Here is a 15576-nt window from a genome sequence, read left to right on the forward strand (position 1 = left end):
GGATAAGGAGTTGGTTCAGAGAGCGGTTTTAATGCGTTTTTTTTTCATGGAAACTGTCTATGTGAGGGTATAAAAAATTGTAAAAAAAAAAATTATTGTAAAAAAAAATTATTTTAAAAAAATGTTTTGTTTATTTATTTTTTAAATTTTTATTTTTATTGTAAAAAGTTTTTTTGTTGGGCAATCTTTTTGTTTGTTTGTGGTTAGTATGTAGTATTTGATTGTAGGTAGCGGGGCTAGTGGCCCATTCAGGAGAGGACGTCGAGGTGCTGGTAAGCAGCCGGACCTCGACATCCCGTCCCAGGTGGGCAGCCGCCCGGGGAATCAGTCTGAATAGTTCAATGTCTGCATTCAGTCCTGCTGGGATGAGGGTGTCGAATTCAAAGATTCTTCTTGATTCCATTTTAGACATATTACTAATATGGTCGTCTCCTCTCCAATGTCTCCTAACCTTCTCTATTGCTGTATATCTAAGAGTGGAGGGGTCACTATTGTGGTGATCCTTGTAATGCTTGGAGACTGAATGCAGTTCGAAACCCTGAGTTTTGTGAAGATTTGATGTCTGTTGTTTTTTGGAGGAAAGAGGTTGTCTTGCAGTTATTGCACTTGCCACACCTGTGGAAACCTTTAAATGACAGCCAATTGGATGTGGGTGGAGTGGTTTTGGTCTTAATAGTTGGTGCTATTTTAAGGCCTAAAGCTTTGGTGTATGTAATTTGCGGTTTCTCAGTGAGGATGGGTCCTATAATCTTATCTTTCAAGAGGTGTGGCCAGTCTTTGTTTATTATTTGTTCCACTTTCTTATATTGGGCATAAAAGGGTAGGATTATACGGAAATTATCTTCCTGTTTTGGTGTTTTGTCTGTTGGTGTGAAAAAAATCTGTTCTATTCATGGCCCTAACTTTGTCGAGTGAGTTCTTTATTGAGTCTGTTGGGTATGCCCTGGTTAGGAATTCTTGTTTGAGCTTTTATGCTTCTAATTCGGATTGGTCGTTATTAGAACAGTTGCGTTTGATTTGTCTGAATTGGCTTGTGGGTATATTGAGAAGCCATCTAGGAAGGTGGCAACTGGTGTATGGAATGAAGCTGTTTTTCATAACTGGCTTGTGATATGTTTTACATATTAATTTTTGATTGATTATATTGATGGATATGTCTAAAAATTCTACGCGTGTTTTGCTAATGGTTGTGTCGAACCGAAGGTTCCTATCATTTAAATTTATTTCCTTCATGAAATTGTCAAGGTTGTCCTCTATGTCTCGCCAAATGAATATAATATCGTCAATATATATTTTCCATAGCACCAGACCTGTCCCCAATCTAGGCCCGATGACCTCACTCTCCCAATGGGCCATAAAGATATTGGCATAACTGGGGGCAAATCTGGTGCCCATGGCTGTACCTTTTTCATGTAGATAGAATTTTGAGTCGAATGTGAAATAGTTGTAAGTCAAAATGTATGATACTCCTTCTAGAATGAAATCAATTTGGTCTTTTTTCATGGTGTTATTTGAAGTTAGTTGTTTTTTTTAGGGCATCCAGGCCTTGTTGGTGTTCTATGATGGTGTATAATGAGTTCACATCCATGGTGCCTATAGTTCAATTCTCTTCAATAGAGAGTTTTTCTAGGACCACTATAATCTCAGTGGTGTCTTTAATGTACGAAGGGGTTTGTGTTACTATCGGCTGTAGGATTCTGTCAATGTATTGAGATAGATTGGTGGAGATAGAGCCTATACCGGATATTATAGGTCGTCCGGGGGGATTTTTTTGGTCTTTATGGACTTTTGTCAAGCAATAGAAGACAGGTAAACGTTTTTGGGTGTTTGTTATGAATCTTCGTTCTCGTTCCAAAAGGATCTCTTTATCGTAGCACTTGTTACAGAGTTTCACCAGTTGTTTGTGGAATGTTTTTGTCGGGTCTTGTTTCAGAAGTCTGTATGTTCGGGTGTCTGATAGTTGTCTGTTGCATTCTTGGTCATATTGATCAGTATTTAAGATGACAATAGCGCTTCCTTTGTCTGCTGACCTAATTACAATTTTATTCTCGGTTTGTAATTGTTGTATGGCATCTCTTTCTTTTTTGGTGATATTTGTTCTTATTTGATTACACTTTAGGTTCCTGATTTCTGTTTCTACATTTTGTCTGAATGTAACTATCTCCTGGCTGATTTCCTGTCTTGGAAATTTTGGGGATTTTATTTTCAAATCCGTGTGTTTGTATATCGTAGGTTCATCGGTTTCTTTTTCTATGGGATTTTTTATGAAGTATTTTTTCAAACAGAGCTTCCTGATGTATTTCTCTATACCTATGTAGGTAGAAAATGTATCTATTTTGACTGTAGGTGCATATTTGAGGCCTTTGTTCAGTGATAGGGTTTGTGTATCTGTTAGATTCACTTGACTCAAATTCATTATTATGTCCTCTGTTGGGGTCGTGATCGGTGTTGGTGGTTGGTGTACTGTCTTGTGTTTGTGTCTACCTCTCCGTATCTGTTTGTGTGATTTTGCGTGCGTGTTTGAATTGGTGATCTGGGGTAATGTTGATTTGATTGATGGTATTGGTTGTGGTTCTGGGTAGGTGGTGAGTTCCTTGTATCTTCTTTGATTGTGATGATGTTGCCTTAGGTCGTACTGATGGGGCTGTTGTTGTGTTCGTGGGTGCCTTTTTTCTGGAGTTGGCGAGTATTCCCGTCTTAGTCTTGGTCTGTGGTGTGGAGGAGTATGATCTAAAAAATGCGGAGAGGATAGGGTTTCAAATCTATTGGATGTTGAAATTTTGTGTTGGTTGTAATCTCTGTTTCTCTTGGTTCTATTTTCTGTTTGTTTCTTCTCCGATGTTGGAGGTGGATTGGTGTCTGTTATCGTTTGTGTTGATGTGAACTGATTATTATATCTTAATATTTAGTTTTTTTTGTTTATGATCTCTTTCTCCAATTGGTCTAGACCTTTACATATCCTCACTTGCCATTTAGTGATGTTTCATCCGGGGGTATTTTATCTATGATCTCTTTTAAGTTCCTAATTTTAATTTTGGTTTCTTCTAGGATTTGTGTGCGTCTTTTAATGATCATGTGTATTAGTGTTCGAGATTGGGCTTTCAGGAAGTTATCCCATTCTAATTTTAAAGTCTTCATTCATAAAGTCCTGTGCCGGCCGGGTCTTTACTAAACAGGAGACCTTTTGGTATGTAGTCATTTTGTAAATATTGGTTCAGTGATTTTAATTCCCATTTCTGTCTTAGTTGTTTCGATAGTAGTTTTTCTAGATCTCTGAAATTATCATTGATGGATATGGATGAGTGGTTGGTGGGTTCTATGGTGTTTTTATTGAACACACCATGTAAACATTCACAGTGCAGGTGGAAAAAGTATGTGAACCCCTAGACTAATGACATCTCCAAGAGCTAATTGGAGTGAGGTGTCAGCCAACTGTAGTCCAATCAATGAGATGAGATTGGAGGTGTTGGTTACAGCTGCCCTGCCCTATAAAAAACACACACCAGTTCTGGGTTTGCTTTTCACAAGAAGCATTGCCTGATGTGAATGATGCCTCACACAAAAGAGCTCTCAGAAGACCTACGATTAAGAATTGTTGACTTGCATAAAGCTGGAAAGGGTTATAAAAGTATCTCCAAAAGCCTTGCTGTTCATCAGTCCACGGTAAGACAAATTGTCTATGAATGGCGAAAGTTCAGCACTGCTGCTACTCTCCCTAGGAGTGGCCGTCCTGTAAAGATGACTGCAAGAACACAGCGCAGACTGCTCAATGAGGTGAAGAAGAATCCTAGAGTGTCAGCTAAAGACTTACAAAAGTCTCTGGCATATGCTAACATCCCTGTTAGCGAATTTACGATACGTAAAACACTAAACAAGAATGGATTTCATGGGAGGATACCAGAGAGGAAGCCACTGCTGTCCAATTTGCACAAGAGCACCTGAATGTTCCACAGCAGTACTGGCAAAATATTCTGTGGACAGATGAAACCAAAGTTGAGTTGTTTGGAAGAAACGCACAACACTATGTGTGGAGAAAAAGAGGCACAGCACACCAACATCAAAACCTCATCCCAACTGTGAAGTATGGTGGTGGGGGCATCATGGTTTGGGGCTGCTTTGCTGCGTCAGGGCCTGGACGGATTTCTATCATCAAAGGAAAAATGAATTCCCAAGTTTATCAATACATTTTGCAGGAGAACTTAAGGCCATCTGTCCACCAGCTGATGCTCAACAGAAGATGGGTGTTGCAACAGGACATCGACCCAAAGCATAATAGTAAATCAACAACAGAATGGCTTAAACAGAAGAAAATACGCCTTCTGGAGTGGCCCAGTCAGAGTCCTGACCTCAACCCGATTGAGATGCTGTGGCATGACTTCAAGAACGAGATTCACGCCAGACATCCCAAGAATATTGCTGTACTGAAACAGTTCTGTAAAAAAGGAATGGTCAAGAATTACTCCTGACCGTTGTGCACGTCTGATCTGCAACTACAGCAAACGTTTGGTTGAAGTTATTGCTGCCAAAGGAGGTTCAACCAGTTATTAAATCCAAGGGTTCACATACTTTTTCCACCTGCACTGTGAATGTTTCCATGGTGTGTTCAATAAAAACATGGTAACATTTAATTCTTTGTGTGTTATTAGTTTAAGCAGACTGTGATTGTCTATTGTTGTGACTTAGATGAAGATCAGATCACATTTTATGACTAATTTGTGCAGAAATCCATATCATTCCAAAGGGTTCACATACTTTTTTCTTGCAACTATATGTACAATTATATATATATATTTATTTTTTATCACAATAATGTATTCTATTATTCATTGGTAATAGCACAATATGATTCACATGATGAATTTGTATAATTTCTTTGTACAATTTTTTTTGTCACAATCATGTTATTTGATTATTGATACTGGATGATGATTATATGAGTATATTACTTATATGGATGAATGTAGACTGTTACTTGTTATTTTATATTTAATTAGGTGTCATTAGGGTATTAAGACAGTAGGTTTAAATCATATGCACTTAGTGCAATTATATTATGCCAGCCGATGGTGCACTGCTGCGGGTGGCGAGCTCCGTCCTTCTGGTGGTTCCAGGTTGCATTCCACAGGAGTCATGTGACACACGCTTGCATCTCAGCATTGAACGCATGCTGGATATCCGGCCATGTGGGGTGCGCTCCCGCTATTACCGTCTCCATCGGCTGGCATAATGTTTGTTTGTAATTGGGCAAGGCCTTTCCCTTCCTTCCCCCCCCCCTCTGGTCCCCATCCATCATATTCTTTTATTTTGATTTTCTATTTATTAAAAGTGATTAGTTTAATTTGGGGAGGTACTCATTAGATAATAGGATGTGACGTCGTGTGTTCCAGTGTGGAACGCACGCCATAAACATCCTAACATCATGCACATGTGTCCATCCATCAAAAGGTATTCTACATATGTTTTAATTGGCACTGATTGGTATGATGATATATAAAGCCAGTGAACATAGTGTGTATTCATCACCTGAGGAAGCTACACGCGTCAGATTGATACATTGTCTCTATGTGATAATTATATTATCCCATTAATTACTTGTTTCTCCATTTGGAGTTTATCATAAGAGTCATATTTTGTGATTTGAAATATTGTCTTTATTGTGTAACAAGGGCAAGGGAGGTTTTATATTAATGTCATCGGTCAAGGGGTCTGGATTTCTGACATGTGACCTAATGTTTGTGGTTCTTTTTCTTTCCTGTGTATACATGCCGTGGCCACTTTTAACCTATGTAATTTTCTAATATGCAATAAATAAAATATTTTCTTAGATTAATTGCATGATGTGTATTGTGTTTTTGGTGTGGTAGAGTTCATTTGTTCAGGCACAGCATCTACTTTTGTTTGAGCTATTTCAATTTGGTGTAAAGTATAATATAAGCCAAAAAAGAAATTGCAATGCCTGTAGCCAAGGACAATTGAGAAAATGTGTACTCCGCACACCTTGAATCCAATGTGGGTGCCCGTGAGAGTAGTGGAACAAGTATAAAGTTAATCCACGGCACTCCAATTCTTGTGCAATTTTTTTTTTACATTTTATTTTGTTTGCAGATTATCATTATATACATCCAGAGTAAATAATTAGTATGTAGTCCAGCGTCACACCTACTGCCCTGCCACTAAGACTCCGCTGAGGAAGGTCACACTAGACCGAAACGTCTGGGAATTATGATTTATGTGGCTACATACTAATTATTTACTCTGGATGTATATAATGATAATCTGCAAACAAAATAAAATGTGGATTAACCTTATACTTGTAGCCAAGAACAGACATGAACAGTGAGCCCGAACATGGAACCCAGCCCGCTTTCCCTACCTACTTGAAGTGCAGCCCTAGGTGTCGCCGCCAGATCTCTGAGAAGTTCTGACAGACGTTCTTCAGTACCTCTTGCATGATGTTCTTTTGTTTTGGTTTCGTTTTGTCATCTTTTCTCCCTCTCCCAGCTGTCATCTATTAGCAGTGATCGCCTCTTTTTATATCCCCTCCCATACTGCTTCACTTTGCGGTTTATACTACTTCCTGGATTGCGCTCACTGATAGATGCTGCAACTGCTGGTTCCTCAGATAAGTCTATTCCTTTATTTGTGTTTTCCTGTTGGCTTGATTATAGGTGACCATGACTCCCTCCGTATTGAGTGCAGGGAGCCGGTGGTCGTGTCCCTTCACTATTATAGGGTTTTCAGGTGTCACTCAGTCTAGGTACGGGGGCATGCAATTTTCTATCATAAAGATCTTTGCATGGGCTGAGCAGTCAGGGAGAGCTCTAGGGCTTTTATAGGGCTCATCCATATGTTCCTTAGTTTGGGATCAAGTCAGTCGGATCTTTTTTTGTGACTTCAAGTTTTCTGCAACACCATCCGTGACATTATAAACCGCCATAACCGTCTTAAAGCATGGATCCGGTTTCAGCCTTGATTGACTGCGTACAGGGTCTTTCACTGGAGGGAGCAGATCTCCGTAAAACTGTCTCTCAGTTTCAGGTGACCGATTCTGCTTGCGTTCATGGAGTTTGTTCTGAGCCTAAGATCTCGCTTCCGGATACGTTCTCCGGGGGTAGTGAGAATTTTGTTCGTTTTAGAGAGGCTTGCAAACTCCATTTTCGCCTACTTCCCCATTCCTCTGGTGATGAGGAGCAGAGGTTGGGGATCATCATCTCGCTGCTCAGGGATAACGCTCAGTCTAGGGCTTTATCGCTACTGGTGGGGGCACGGCCCCTCCGATCGGTGGATGAATTTTTTGTAGCCCTGGGTCAGATATATGATGATCCGGATCGTATTGCTCTGGCTGAATTTAAACTGCGTCTTTTATGCCAGGGTAAACAGTCCGCAGAGATATACTGTTCAGAATTTCGGAGATGGGCAGCTGATACTGGTTGGAACGATGCTGCACTCCGAAGTCAATTTTGCCATGGTCTTTCGGAGGTATTGAAAGATGCATTTGCCTTTCATGAGAGACCTGCCTCGTTGGAGTCTGCCATGTCTCAGGCATCTTAGAGACAGAGGAGAGATCACTCCTTCCTGTCATATTCAGTCCAAGGACAGTGGGGCGGTCTCATTCAGTGCGCAGGGGCCTCAGTCTCTCTCAATCCCCTCTAAGCCGGAGCCCATGCAGCTGGGTTTGCTTGCCTCTAATAATAAAGGATTCAGCTCTCAGAGGAGGGTTTGTTTCTGTTGTGGAGGTATAAATCATTTGGCAAATGTTTGCCCCTCTAGGAGATTCAGGGAGTTTTTTGAGAGTAATAAATTAAGAAAAAGAAAAAAGTCCTCTAAAAACATTCCATCTGTTACTATTGGCAAGGTTGATGTGGAAATTGAAGGTTTTCCATTTGCTTGTAGTTCCCATTTTGTCCTACCGGCCAGGGTGGCGCTGGAGAGCAAGAACATTGTTTGTGAGATTTTTGTAGATAGTGGAGCAGCTGTCAATCTCATTGATAATCAATTTGCTATAACACATGGTTTCCAGGTATGCACTTTGGGAAAGGATATACCTGTTTTTGCTATCGATTCCGCTCCACTTTCTCAGAAATCGTTAAAGGGCATAGTTCACAATATCCGTTTGACTGTGGGTGATGCTCATGTTGAGGATGTGTCATGTTTCGTCCTAAGCGGATTACCTACTCCTCTAGTGTTGGGGCTACCCTGGCTCACTAAACATAACCCCACCATTGATTGGGAAGCGAGGCAAATAAATGGTTGGAGTGACATTGCAGAGAGAATTGCCGCTCGGCGTCTCTTTCAGAGATTTCTACTAAGACTGTACCATCTTTTCTCTCAGAATTTTCGGATGTGTTTTCAGAGAGTGGTGTCCAGGAGCTGCCCCCTCACCGGGAGTACGATTGCCCTATTAATCTCAACCCAGGCGCCAAGCTGCCTAAATCTCGTTTATACAATCTCTCCCAACCTGAAAGAGTCGCTATGTGTACTTATATCTCTGAGAGCCTGAGAAAGGGACACATCCGACCCTCGAAGTCACCTGTTGCCGCTGGGTTTTTTTTTGTTAAGAAAAAAGATGGTTCTTTAAGACCATGTCTGGATTTCAGGGAGCTGAACAGTATCACTATTCGTGACCCTTATCCGCTTCCTCTGATCCCGGATCTGTTTAACCAGATTGTTGGAGCTAAAGTTCTTTCTAAGTTGGATTTAAGAGGGGCATACAACCTGGTCAGGGTCAGGGAAGGGGACGAATGGAAGACTGCTTTCAATACCCCTGAGGGCCATTTTGAGAATTTGGTTATGCCTTTTGGTTTGATGAATGCTCCAGCCGACTTCCAACATTTTGTGAACAGCATTTTTTATCATTTAATGGGGAAATTTGTACTAGTGTATCCAGATGACATTTAGATTTTTTTCTCCTGATTTCAAAACTCATAGGGACCACCTACGTCAGGTCTTGCTCATTCTGCGGGAGAATAAACTATACGCTAAACTGGAAAAATGTGTGTTTGCGGTTCCAGAAATTCAATTTCTGGGTTTTCTTCTCTCCGCTTATGGTTTTCGCATGGACCCTGAGAAGGTCCACGCTGTGCTTGATTGGGAGCTTCCTGAGAATCAGAAGGCGTTGATGCGTTTTTTGGGTTTTGCCAATTATTACAGGAAGTTCATTTTGAATTATTCCTCTGTTGTTAAGACACTCACTGATATGACTAAAAAGGGGGTAGATTTTTCCTCCTGGTCGGTAGATGCACGTAAGGCCTTTTCTAGTATCAAAGAGAGTTTTGCTTCCGCTCCTATCTTGGTACAACCTGATGTCTCTCTGCCTTTCATTGTTGAGGTGGACGCTGAGGTGGACGCTTCTGAGGTGGGTGTGGGTGCGGTCTTGTCTCAGGGTCCCTCTCCTGCCAAATGGCGACTGTGTGCCTTTTCCTCCGCAGAGAGAAATTACGATGTGGGAGATAGGGAGTTGTTAGCCATCAAATTAGCTTTTGAGGAATGGCGCCATTGGCTAGAGGGAGCCAGACACCCTATTACCGTGTTTACCGACCATAAGAATCTGGCCTACTTGGAGTCAGCCAAGCGTCTGAACCCGAGACAGGCCAGATGGTCTTTATTCTTTTCTAGGTTTAATTTTGTTGTCACCTTCCGCCCTGGGGTTAAAAATGTGAAGGCTGATGCCCTGTCACGTTGTTTTCCGGGAGGGGGGAACTTTGAAGACCCGGGTCCCATTTTGGCTGAAGGGGTGGTCATCTCTGCTCTTTAAAAATCAATGGTAAAGTGAAGAGGTCAGATCAGGGTGTGTCTGCGCTCTGGATTATCTAAATAATGGAGCAGAATACTGAGGAAATAATCCTAATAAATAAAACATAACATTTATTGATATGCTAATAAAATCCTAGATAATGTGTGCAACAATTGTATACTGGGATGGACAAGAAAAGTGGCCACTAGTGGCAGTGGTCAATGGTCACCCCAGTAACAAATACAAAGATAGTTAAAGTGCACAGAGGCACTAAGTAGGTAACCAGTGTGTCCTACCGGTACCCAGGGAAGGTCGTCAGAAGCTTCACCACACGATGTATTAGTAGTTCATCCTGTATGGATAGACGGATAAATCACAGGGGGGAAAGAATACAATGGCTGACAGTAGAACACATGCGTGTAGGGTCCCTAGGGTGTACCCTATAGCTGTCTAACCGTAGACCCTGATACTAAAAGTGTGGTAGCAGCCTGACCACAGGGCACTCGTCCTTAAAAGGACGACCCTGTCTGGAACCTGTCCCTAACTCTGGAAACTATATGTCCCTAAATATGCATAGGCAAGATCCCTACATGCATGTTTCGCTGCCGGGACATGCGGCAGTTCATCAGGGGAGATGATGAGCAATCAGGCAAGTCGATCCTTGATGAAGCGGTCAAGCCTGTAGACCAAGTATGACACGGTCAGTCATATGGTCAGGAGGTGCATGATGATAGTCAACCCCTCCAAGGGCTACCTCATAGGTAAGAGGTTTACAGGTAAATGCAGTATGCAGATGAGAGTGACTGCATATGGGACGCCAACTAACCTGGTGTACCCACCTTATTTAAATACACCTCGTTTCCTGCCACTGCCGTCCATAGTAGAGGCCAATGGGCGCGTCTGCCCGCTTGCACGTGAGCGCGGCGCATGCGCCCATCACAGGGTGGAAACGAGGCCTGCAGCGCAGGAAGAGTGCGTGATACGAGATGCACTCCTGCGCATGCGCGAACTCGCATTAGGTATCGCGAGATCGCGGGAGCTGTGCAGGGCAGCAAAAAAGATAGGAAGCAACAAAGGTATCGATTACTTCATAATATTCGGCTAAGTACATACGATCGGACAAACGGAAGTACAGCCGAATATACCGAACCACAATCGGTTCTAATTTAAAGATATTTGTGGCTTTTAACCCTGTGTTGGATAAGTACAGCTAGAACATAGTGGAACAAACGTGAAGACAAGTCAGTGTAGGTAGTCATGAGAGATATATTGAAATCCCATGTGGGGTCATAGTCAATGGTGATAATAAACCTAGAGACTATTAATACAGAATTAAGATATTAATGAATAATATCAGAAAGAGGTACAAGCTACGTGCATGATGTTTTTACAAAAAGAAGGAAGTGCATACTGTGCGTACAAACTGCACGTATATACAGCGTCTCGGTATACATAAAAATTCACTGCTCGCAGAAGGATGATTAATACAAGATAGTGACGGCTAGATCAGTATCTGCCCAGTAGACAGGTACAGATGGCAATAAGACTAACAGAAGGTCCATTCTACAAAAAGCAACTATAATTCAGCTGCTCATTAAGACCATTAGGTGTAACAGTCCTCAAAAGGAATATCCAACGTGACTCCCGTTGTAGAAGGATCTTATCCCAATCACCACCTCTTTTGGGGGGACTGACAACTTCAATACCCATGACTTTAATGGCCTTGGGATTGCCTTGGTGCAAGTCACAGACATGGCGGGCCACTGGGGTATCGCGACGCTTATCAATATCCAAGAGATGCTCTCCTATGCGTCTACGCAACTCGCGCTTAGTCTTGCCGATGTATTCCTTTTGGCAAATACATGTGATTTTATATATCACCCCAACTGTTCTGCATGAAATGAAATCTTTAATCTCAAAATTACGTTTGAGATTAGTGCTGTGGAAGATTTTTCCTTGGTCAATGTTGCCACAGGCCACACAACCACTGCATCTAAATGAACCCACAGGGCGACGGCTCAGCCACGTACTAGGTCGAGTTGGTGGTGCAAGATGGCTGTGCACCAATAAGTCCTTGAGACTTTGGCCTCTTCTGAACGTCACCTGTGGGTATTCATGCAGGACTTCTCGAACATCTGGGTCCATAAGTAGAATGGGCCAGTGTCGTGCCAAAATCTCTCTGGATTCTTTGGCAGAGCCGTCAAAAGTAGTGATAAATCTCACCTTCTTCTCACCCTCCTGTCTAGTCTTGGGGGTAAGTAAGGTCTCTCTAGCGGTGTTGACTGCTCGCTGAAAGGCTCCTCTCAGTACCTTATCAGGGTAACCCCTAGCCCTAAACCTTAGTCGAAGGTCGGCTGCCTGATGTAAGAACTCTTGTACAGTCTCCCCAAGGTCCACAAAGGCCTAAAACCACTCAAGGGTAGGCCGATCGTTGCCGGAATCGGGAGCGTCGGACAAAATCTAGGTGTGTACATCGATCAAATCTTAATGCCATTTGTCGTTGCACTCCCCTCTTACACCCGTGATACTATGGATCTCTTAAAACGGGTGGAGGGGATATGCATCGAGGATCACTCCCTACTAGCCAGTATTGATGTGGAGGCATTATACTCCTCCATACCACATGAGGCCGGTTTGTTGGCGGTCAGTTACTATCTGAGTATGCGGGGGCAGCAGTACAAAGCGCACAATACTTTTGTTTTACAGCTGCTCAGATTCCTGCTGACGCATAACTTCTTCACCTTTGACGGACGCCTCTACCACCAGCTCAGGGGTACGGCCATGGGTTGCTCCTGTGCGCCGTCCTATGCCAATCTGCTCCTGGGCTGGTGGGAGGCCACCACTGTTTTTGGTGAAGGAGAACCGATGACCGGGCCCATTACCTTATGGGCCCGGTACATCGATGACATCCTCATAGTCTGGAATGCGGGCACCCTGGCATTCAAAAAGTTTGTGGACTTTCTCAATGTAAACACCATTGGCCTCCGTTTCACATATGAGGCTAATGATAGTTCCCTTCCTTTTTTGGATGTCCGCATCTCCAAGAAACCTGGAGGTGAGCTCTCTACAACTGTTTTTCGCAAGATTACGGCGACTAACTCAGTCCTACATTGGCAGAGTAGCCATCCACTGCCACTAAAAAGAGGTATACCCTACGGACAATACCTGCGTTTACGCAGGAATTGTTCTGATGAACAAGAGTTCTTACATCAGGCAGCCGACCTTCGACTAAGGTTTAGGGCTAGGGGTTACCCTGATAAGGTACTGAGAGGAGCCTTTCAGCGAGCAGTCAACACCGCTAGAGAGACCTTACTTACCCCCAAGACTAGACAGGAGGGTGAGAAGAAGGTGAGATTTATCACTACTTTTGACGGCTCTGCCAAAGAATCCAGAGAGATTTTGGCACGACACTGGCCCATTCTACTTATGGACCCAGATGTTCGAGAAGTCCTGCATGAATACCCACAGGTGACGTTCAGAAGGGGCCAAAGTCTCAAGGACTTATTGGTGCACAGCCATCTTGCACCACCAACTCGACCTAGTACGTGGCTGAGCCGTCGCCCTGTGGGTTCATTTAGATGCAGTGGTTGTGTGGCCTGTGGCAACATTGACCAAGGAAAAATCTTCCACAGCACTAATCTCAAACGTAATTTTGAGATTAAAGATTTCATTTCATGCAGAACAGTTGGGGTGATATATAGGAATACATCGGCAAGACTAAGCGCGAGTTGCGTAGACGCATAGGAGAGCATCTCTTGGATATTGATAAGCGTCGCGATACCCCAGTGGCCCGCCATGTCTGTGACTTGCACCAAGGCAATCCCAAGGCCATTAAAGTCATGGGTATTGAAGTTGTCAGTCCCCCCAAAAGAGGTGGTGATTGGGATAAGATCCTTCTACAATGGGAGTCACGTTGGATATTCCTTTTGAGGACTGTTACACCTAATGGTCTTAATGAGCAGCTGAATTATAGTTGCTTTTTGTAGAATGGACCTTCTGTTAGTCTTATTGCCATCTGTACCTGTCTACTGGGCAGATACTGATCTAGCCGTCACTATCTTGTATTAATCATCCTTCTGCGAGCAGTGAATTATTATGTATACCGAGACGCTGTATATACGTGCAGTTTGTACGCGCAGTATGCACTTCCTTCTTTTTGTAAAAACATCATGCACGTAGCTTGTACCTCTTTCTGATATTATTCATTAATATCTTAATTCTGTATTAATAGTCTCTAGGTTTATTATCACCATTGACTATGACCCCACATGGGATTTCAATATATCTCTCATGACTACCTACACTGACTTGTCTTCACGTTTGTTCCACTATGTTCTAGCTGTACTTATCCAACACAGGGTTAAAAGCCACAAATATCTTTAAATTAGAACCGATTGTGGTTCGGTATATTCGGCTGTACTTCCGTTTGTCCGATCGTATGTACTTAGCCGAATATTATGAAGTAATCGATACCTTTGTTGCTTCCTATCTTTTTTGCTGCCCTGCACAGCTCCCGCGATCTCGCGATACCTAATGCGAGTTCGCGCATGCGCAGGAGTGCATCTCGTATCACGCACTCTTCCTGCGCTGCAGGCCTCGTTTCCACCCTGTGATGGGCGCATGCGCCGCGCTCACGTGCAAGCGGGCAGACGCGCCCATTGGCCTCTACTATGGACGGCAGTGGCAGGAAACGAGGTGTATTTAAATAAGGTGGGTACACCAGGTTAGTTGGCGTCCCATATGCAGTCACTCTCATCTGCATACTGCATTTACCTGTAAACCTCTTACCTATGAGGTAGCCCTTGGAGGGGTTGACTATCATCATGCACCTCCTGACCATATGACTGACCGTGTCATACTTGGTCTACAGGCTTGACCGCTTCATCAAGGATCGACTTGCCTGATTGCTCATCATCTCCCCTGATGAACTGCCGCATGTCCCGGCAGCGAAACATGCATGTAGGGATCTTGCCTATGCATATTTAGGGACATATAGTTTCCAGAGTTAGGGACAGGTTCCAGACAGGGTCGTCCTTTTAAGGACGAGTGCCCTGTGGTCAGGCTGCTACCACACTTTTAGTATCAGGGTCTACGGTTAGACAGCTATAGGGTACACCCTAGGGACCCTACACGCATGTGTTCTACTGTCAGCCGTTGTATTCTTTCCCCCCTGTGATTTATCCGTCTATCCATACAGGATGAACTACTAATACATCGTGTGGTGAAGCTTCTGACGACCTTCCCTGGGTACCGGTAGGACACACTGGTTACCTACTTAGTGCCTCTGTGCACTTTAACTATCTTTGTATTTGTTACTGGGGTGACCATTGACCACTGCCACTAGTGGCCACTTTTCTTGTCCATCCCAGTATACAGTTGTTGCACACATTATCTAGGATTTTATTAGCATATCAATAAATGTTATGTTTTATTTATTAGGATTATTTCCTCAGTATTCATCTCTGCTCTTTACCCTGATTTGGAGGCAGAGGTTCAGGCAGCCCAGGCGGAGGCTCCTGATCTTTGTCCCCCTGGGAGGTTGTTTGTGCCTCTCGCTTTACGACACAAGGTCTTTAAGGAGCACCACGATACTGTCCTTGCTGGGCACCCGGGGAGTAGAGCCACAGTGGATCTCATTGCTCGGAGATTCTGGTGGCCGGCTCTTCGCAAGACAGTTGAGGGTTTTGTGGCAGCCGCCGAGACCTGCGCTCGTGCCAAGGTCCCTCATTTACAGCCATCGGGCCGTCTCCTCCCGTTACCCATTCCTTCCCGTCCTTGGACGCATCTGTCCATGGGCTTCATTACGGACCTGCCTCGTTCCTCGGGGAAGACTATGATTCTGG

This window comes from Bufo bufo, chromosome 2, assembly GCF_905171765.1.
Source record: "Bufo bufo chromosome 2, aBufBuf1.1, whole genome shotgun sequence".
NCBI lineage: Eukaryota > Metazoa > Chordata > Amphibia > Anura > Bufonidae > Bufo > Bufo bufo.